This window comes from Cyprinodon tularosa, unplaced genomic scaffold (genome assembly GCF_016077235.1).
Source record: "Cyprinodon tularosa strain WSP-4 unplaced genomic scaffold, ASM1607723v1 ctg1065, whole genome shotgun sequence".
Lineage (NCBI taxonomy): Eukaryota > Metazoa > Chordata > Actinopteri > Cyprinodontiformes > Cyprinodontidae > Cyprinodon > Cyprinodon tularosa.
In genome coordinates this window covers 235684-243989 of record NW_024037855.1, presented here as the reverse complement: position 1 = coordinate 243989, position 8306 = coordinate 235684, and positions in this window count along the sequence as shown.

The following is an 8306-nucleotide window of genomic DNA, read 5'->3' as shown; positions in this document are numbered from 1 at the left end:
CCAGCTCCTCTCTATTTATTTCTTTTTCTGATTACTCTCCTTCTTTCTTAGCTAATGATTCTCACCTTTTCTTTATTTTTCCATCTTCCTACACCTCCCTCTCCTAAAGAAACCATTCCCCTTTAATAAGCCCAGAAGACTTTTGATGCTAATGCAGATGGTAGACCACAGCCTTGTCTGACTCCAGCACTTTTTAGACATCACCCCTTCTTATCAACTTTGCTTCCATTCTGCTCTCTTTCTATCTTTTCTTCCTTATTTGTCCAGAGGTTGTCAGCTGCCAGCGGTTACTCCTGTCCATCCTTCTGACCACCAGGCCATGCTATGGCACTGATACTGATCTAATGTGACAGCTCTCTCATTATTTAAAGTCAGAGTTACTTTGTGTATTTGCCTCTGTCTGTTTGTGTCCAGTGGTTTGAATAAGCAAAAGGGTGTCAGTGCATAAGTGCCTGTCAGATTGCCTTTGTATGTTATTGCCCTTCCTTCTGAGAGGCAATAGGGAGAGAAGAAATATAGAGCTAATGAAATGAGGATTATAATTAGGAGGGTGAGAACCCTCTCTTTGTTAGAGATGGAAAGACACTGAGGTGGTGATGGTCTAATCTACCACAGAGACTTCAGTGGTGAGAGGAAATAAGAAGAAACATTTGGAACGGTGGTGTATAAATAAACTACAATGAATTTAAATGACTTTATCACCTAGTCCTATTTTCCTCAGGAAACAACTGGCTTGTCTTTTCAATGTTAATGTTCCAAGTAATAATACATTTACACAGCAACACATTTTCTCCTAAATTCAACAGACTGACAGACATTCCCACTGCATGTCACAACACACATTTGGTACCCTCCTTTAAAGTCCACAATGATCAAAGAAATAACATGAATCTGAAAAATAAGTAATAATAAATAAAAAAGGAATAAAATGGAGGTCAAACATTGGTTTTTAGCCATGCTCAACGGAATGATTTTCAAAAATGAACTCATGAAACGGGAATTATTCTACGCACTTGAATAATATGTTGCTAAAGCTATAATTGTTTTTCAAGTGATGTTTTGTTTAATTCAGACTTTCATTCCACAGATTCGGACTTCCGTTCCATATATATATATATGGTTCAAACCAGAAAATACCCTTGGTTCAAAACTAAGGGGAACTTTATTTTATCTTATTTAGATTGTTCTTTTTTAGTGTGGATGGATTATAACTGACAGCAAAGCTTACAACTCCCAAGATGTCAGACATTACAAAAACAGCACAGAGAGCAGACATGGAATTGAAAGAAAAGTACCACAGGAGAACTGGATGCAGAACCTTTCTTTTGCATATTTAAAACTATTAAAGCTGTGAGTGTCTACAGCAGCTCATTCATTGTAGATTTTGAGACTCTTTGCCTTTAATTTTGAGACAGCAACTAGTCATTCAGCCTACTACATGTGTGTATATATGCATCTATATATATATATATATATATATATATATATATATATATATATTTCTCACAACTTCTTCCTGGTCTGTTGAAGCACCAATAGTCTGCATCCAATTATTGCTCTTAGTTTTTTGGATATATACGAATTATGCTCTAATTTCTAGTTACCGATCTGTTTTTTCTATAATTTAAGTTGACAAACCGGGTCTTCTGTACATTCATTTTCCTGTTTGGTGCGATTGCAATTGCGGGTCTTGATCTGGACTGACCGGAGCGGAGCAAAAAATAGCTCTGTTCCGTGTTGACGGTGAAGGACGGAGAAGACATACGTGGACAGAGACGTGCGCAGGAGTAGCGGAGGATGTGGAACAGATCTCATTGATTTACATGACAGACAAGTACACCGCACGACGTACGTGAGCGGAGTGGAGCGCTGACGGAGTATGTGGAATCTGGGGGTAAAGGAAGACAAATAAACGTCCAGCTGGATGCGGCGCTGGACGCCGGACAGTGCAATGAAAATCTGGACTGTCCGCCCTAAAGCTGGACATCTGGCCACCCTACTTCCAACTCCTGTTCTTTCCCACTCGCCATACCGACACAATTCTCCACAACAACTGATTTCTTTCTGTTACACCCGGCTACGCTGCTTCGCTTCTTCTTCTTCTTGTTTACTACTGGTGGTTGGCTTTGGTCGCAGTACCGCCACCTTCTGCTCAGGAGTTTAAACGCTTCGCCTATGAGAAAAAGGAGCAGTGCATGAACCGAACAAAACACACGCGAATCGAACCGAGACGTTTTTCATAAACCGTTCCATCCCTAATATATATGTACATATATATACCTATATATATATGTATGTATGTATGTATATATATATATATATATATATATATATATATATATATATATATATATATACGTGTGTGTATGTATGTATATATATATATATATATATATATATATATATATATATATATATATATATATATATATATATATATATATACACACACACAGGTTCAATCTTTAAAAAGCAATTCCTCTTCTTCAACATTGAGCTTTAAGAACACCCAGAACTGTCCACTTTTATATGTTCTCCATCTGTGACTAGTTATGAATAAGACTTTTGACTTGTTAGGCTTTAAATAATGGCTGAATTTATTTATGAATTAGACCACTTGCATAGAGGATCCAGTTTTTTTCACATGCTGATCTTTGCACACAGACACACATACTGGCTTATTCCTAGTCCATTTTGTGCCTGTGGATATAACACATTGTCTGACCATGTGGCCTGTGGAAGTAATGAGGTTGACGAGAGCTCAAGCTTTTCCTAAGGCTCTAATACCCCTGTCTGTCTTTGCAGGTATGTGCATGTTGACTTTAATCTTGTATGGGTGTGTCTGTGTGTGTCTTTGTGTGTGTAAGAGAGATTTGTAATGGGGTGGTTCATACTTTTCTCCGGGCTGTAATACATGGTGGACTATTTCAGACCATACCCCTGAATCTGTCTCCATTCATACTGGCTTGGAGTAACCCGAGGGCCGCTGGGGCCCTCTGACAGATATTAAAGGAAAGAGGTTTGCCAGCAGCGTTTTCTATATGAGGAAACACAATTGAAGCCATGACTTTATTGTCTTAAAGGTGCAGTTTAACCTGGAGTAAAGTGAAGAGTCAAGCTGAAAACATGATTAAGCCAAAAGACTGGAAACCATGGATTTATTGCAGATGTCTCAACTTTTGTTAAAATGAAGATAATAAGAGGTAATGGGTCAAAAAAAGAAAAACAATGACTTAACCAATTATTGTCATGGAAAGCTTAAGTCAGGGCAAAATTAGGATGTGGGGTCCACTCCAAATGCCCATAAATATTGATGTGAGGATGTCAAATTAAAAGAGTAGATATTACCTTACAGACTACAATTTATTGTCCAAATATCAGTATAAATAAGGGGGCAAAAGCTATTAGTCATAATCACTGAAAAAGCTTTTTTCTGTCACCGCTAATAATAGCATTGTGTTCAACACATGTTTTATACAATTTTCATTTCATTTTCTCTTCTTAGAGAAGTAAACTTGAAAAAATGACAAATTGATTATTAGTATTGGCTTTATAAAAAACAAAAAAAACAAAAACTAACAAAAAAAGATGCTTTTTACCACCAGATTCCTTGAAACAAAAAAACCTGAAATAACATTTTTGAAAAGAGGAAGAATGCCACCCTACTGTTGGTCTGGTAGCTTAGCAAAATTCTCTATACATATACAAATCAAAGCAAATTTCTGTATGTGGATACAAGCGGCCGAAATGCATTTTCTCCGTAGTGTGTCTGGGCTCTCCCTTAGAGATAGGGTGAGGAGCTCAGTCATCTGAGGAGGACCAGTTGAGGTGGCGCGGGCATCTGATTAGGATGCATCCTGGACGTCCCCTTGGTGAGGTGTTCCAGGAACGTTCCAACGGTAGGAGGCTCTGGGGGAGACCCAGGAAACTGTGGAGGGACTATGTTTATCAGCTGGCCTGGGAGCGCCTTGGGATTCCCCAGGAGGAGCGGGTCCAAGTGGCCGGGGAGAGGGACATCTGGGACTCCCTACTGAAGCTGCTACCCCCCCGGCACCGGATAAGCGGAAGAAGATGGATGTAGCCTATGTGCCTATTCAAATTTAAATGTAAGTGCTGTCGAAATATTGAACATAGCAGTTGATTAACCCCAATGCTGAAATGAAGTAGGCTGATAAGAGTTTCCAAAAAGAAACAACATTTTTGTTTTTTCTGTCAAAAAAAGAAAACTATCTTCAACACATCGACACAGTTTTGTTTGGTGAACAAGCCTTATTCAGACGTACAATCAATCCTAAAGACCAATATTCAGACAGCCCCTTCACCATGGCATGCCCCCACTATGACAATTTTAAATGTTGCCTTTCCAAAATGCTACTATGCTGTACAGCACTCATAAAATCCTGCTGTAGAGCTGTCCATGGTGCTGAATACAGCAGGTAGCTTGACATAACATTCCGCAGCATTCACTTTTGATAATATTAAATAAGGTAATATTGCAGACAATAATAAAAAAAATAGCCATAATAGCAATATATTATTATTGCTATTATGGCTGCAGATATACAACACAGAGTGCATATAATAACACTGTAATGAGTTTACGTGATAATACATCATGCATGTGCTCCCAAACATGAAGACCTTTGTGGATCATGCAGAAATTTGCACACCTGACACATAGCCTACTGCACATAGCCATCACCAAGAGAACAGCCTGTTCAGCAGTAAGGAAACCTGCTAAAAACAAACAAATTGTGTGCATGCCATTTAAGTCTCTGCTGATAGATCTAGGATAGGTTTGCATATATGTTTGGCAATACTCTATGCATGGGATGCTCTGTTGGATTGTTTACCATACTGACATGTTTTTCAATTGTCTTCCTCATTCTACACACTTTGTATTTTTGCCCAACTACAAAATTTGTGTAAAGCGATATATAGACCAAAGACAATTATTAATTGCTTTGGTTTCAGTCCAGTGCCTTATGACACTCTAATAGCACTTGGCAGAAGCCACCATCTAAAGTATTCTTTCTTGAATTTTTCACTGTGCTTTTAATACAAATGTACATATTGTTAGTCTGACTAATAAAAAGAAAAAAGGAAATTCTGGGATGTTTATGAAAAAAAAAAAAAATAGAAATATTGCCACTTCCACAATAGGGCGTCCATGTGTAAGTAGTGATATGTCTACATGGCCGCATGTAACCTAAGAACATAAAGACAATACCACTGCAGACAATGTAATATTAATTAAATACTGGTTAGCTACACATGATTATGTGTTAGGTTTTAATGCTAAAACATAAATTGAATTAACACACATAATATGCCTAATACTATTTGTTCATTTAGATAAACATGGCTATTCTGAAAAAAAAAGAGAAAAGGAATTTTGTAAAAGGAATTTACAAAAAAAATTGACTCATCAATAAGCCATAACTTCAAACATGTATCTTCTTGCCTCCTGACATTGCTTTGGTCCTAATAAACATATGATACAGGTACCACTGTGGAAGGCTAAATGGAGCCTAGGTGGACATTCAACTGAATAAACTGATTACTCGCCTTCATCCACCTCTGACACCAGCTAATCAGCTTTGAACCACACCTCCACAAAAGCCCAGTCAGCATCTTCATCTTAAAGGTCTCCAATCCACAACTCCATATGCTACCCAAAGTGCAGGCAGTGGTCGCGCTATATCAGACTTTTTATCCCACCTCCGTCCCCTTTTTCACCATCGTAGCCAAAGCTTCATCAGAGTTTCATTGCTCTCATACTTTTATTGTGTTCCCTGTCTCATTTTAACGGTCCGGCAGAAGACCACCATGTTGAGCCTGGTTCTGCCAGATGTTTCTTCCCAAAAGGGAGTTTTTCCTCTATACTATGGCTTCATGCTTGCTCATCGTGGATATGTTCTCGCAACCTTTATTATCAAAGCTGTACTTCCATCTTAGAGGTCCCTGAGTGAAGCACAAGTATCAGCTCACGCAGCCCGCTTGTCTATGGACTGACCAACTTCATCTATCTCCACTCCACCTCCAGTTTCAGGCCTTGGGGGGGAAATATCCCTGTTCTTTAATCATATGATAATGCATATCAAACTAGATTCTGTCCTATGTCTCCTGTCGAGGTCTGAGCACCAAAAACTAAAGTAATTGTATCAATAAAATTCTTCTAATTGTCTTTTCTTTGTGTGTGAGTTTTTCAGATTGAAATGACTCGATCAAGCATCATCGGTTTACTTAAAATTCCTGTAGGTGTCAACAATGGGTGGTTAGGTTGCTTAAGGACCCAGATGCAGAGCCGAGTGAAGCAAAGATAGTTCTGACAGGTTTAATTGAAGAACAAGGAAACAGAGGTAAAATCCAGAAATCTAACTAAAAAGTTTAACAAACCAAAAACCATGGAGACATCAGGGGAAAAACGAGCCTGAGGAGCCACGGGGAGAGGAGCTGAGTAGATGAGTACAGCATTGAGAAGGAACCAGCACTGAGTGACTGCAGAGGTGGAGTATTTAAGGAGAGCAAAACAAAGGATGGACTAACAAGCTGAATGAGGAGCAGGTGTGGGTGGAACTGGCAAAAGGGAATCCAAGGGGAAAGAAAACAATCACAAGGGGGCAACAGAGAGTAACTAAAGAATGCTAGAATATTATTGAAAATAAAAACAAAACAACTGATAACAGAAAACTCAGAGTCACAACAAATGAGAACCATAACAGTAGGTAGTTTTAACCAAAAAGTGATAACAATGGTAATTGTTTCAGCACACTGAATTGCATATCCTGCAAAACAGGAATGCATTCATTAGTGGTTTATTTTAGAACCGGTTTCATGTTAACCTGCTGACTAAAAGGCTTACGTTTTATTTGAGAACCTGAAATAAGTATAACAAAAAAGAGCCATCCAACTATGCTCTGATGAATGATGCATGTCACATTATGAATAAGAATTAAGTGAGTTATCTTCGTAAGTGGAATATTGAGAGTATTCAGTGCAGTTTTGATCATTTCTAAATGTGAGATGTTTTTTTTTACAAAAAATGTAGCAATGACATGTGCACTGTGTAAGAGCCCTGCTTGTTTTAAGAAAGGAAATGACTATAAAATGGCTAGAGAAAATCATTTTGAATATATCAATGTAAATATTCATAAAAAAAAAACCTTTACCAAGATTGAGAATTTGAAAAAACAAAACAAAAAAGGCACCCTATTAAAGCATATTACTTCTGTTTTTAATTCAAAGACAGCTGAGAAAAATTAATTATTAATGCAAGACTTTGTGTGCCTATGAGATTTTATTATTAATTTTTAATGTTTTGTTGCAAAATAATCCATTCATGCTTGTTAAAAAGGCTGCTAACTCTAGCCCTTTACACATAGCGGAGTACAGAAATCAAAATTAAAAGGAAATTTTACATTTTGACTTTAATTCAAGTAAATTGAGGAGTTTGACTTTGATGTATAAATTTAAGAATCTTTTTCATAATATCATACATTTTGAATGTCTAAAGTCTATTTGAAATAAAAAATAAAAATACATAAAATAAATAGATTGAATGTTTGCTGTCAGAACTTGATCCTTGAGTATTTATTAACAATTACACTGTCAGTAAAACATTTATATAGGTGAGGATGTTTTAATACTTAAAGGATCATGAAGATATATTGGAACTACAGCATTTTAAAGCAGACTATTTGTACAACAACAAACTACCACAATTTAAAAGAAAACAAAAATAGAAATAATGTGAAGAATTTTATTTTACTATGAATTTTCTGCAACAAAAACCAAGTGAAAAATCTAAATAGGAGGAGAAAAAATGTGAAAAAAAACAGTGTAATTTTATTTAACCAATGTATAACTGTTTAAACCACTGTTTCTAGCTGTAATGGGTTAATGTAAAGAAAACCCTTTATTTTTTATTGTTCCATTATTAATTAGTAATTGTATTTATTACGTTTTTGGCTGCACAATATTGCAGTGGGTAGCACTGCTGCCTTGTAGCAAAAAGGTTCAGTGTATGATTACCGGCCCAGCGTCTTTTTCAAGGTCTGCTTCACTTTGCATGTTCTCACTGTGGATGCTTGGGTTCGCTCCGGGTACACCGGCTTCCTCCCACAGTCCAAAAAAATGACTGTTAGGTTATTTGGCTTCTCTAAATTCTCCTTAAGTCTGAATGTGAGTGTTAATGGTTGTTTGTCCTGCTTGTCTCTGTGTTGCCCTGCAATAGACTGGCGACCTGTCCAGGCTTTACCCCGACTCACTCCCATTGACCGCAGGAGATGGGCATCAGCACTCTT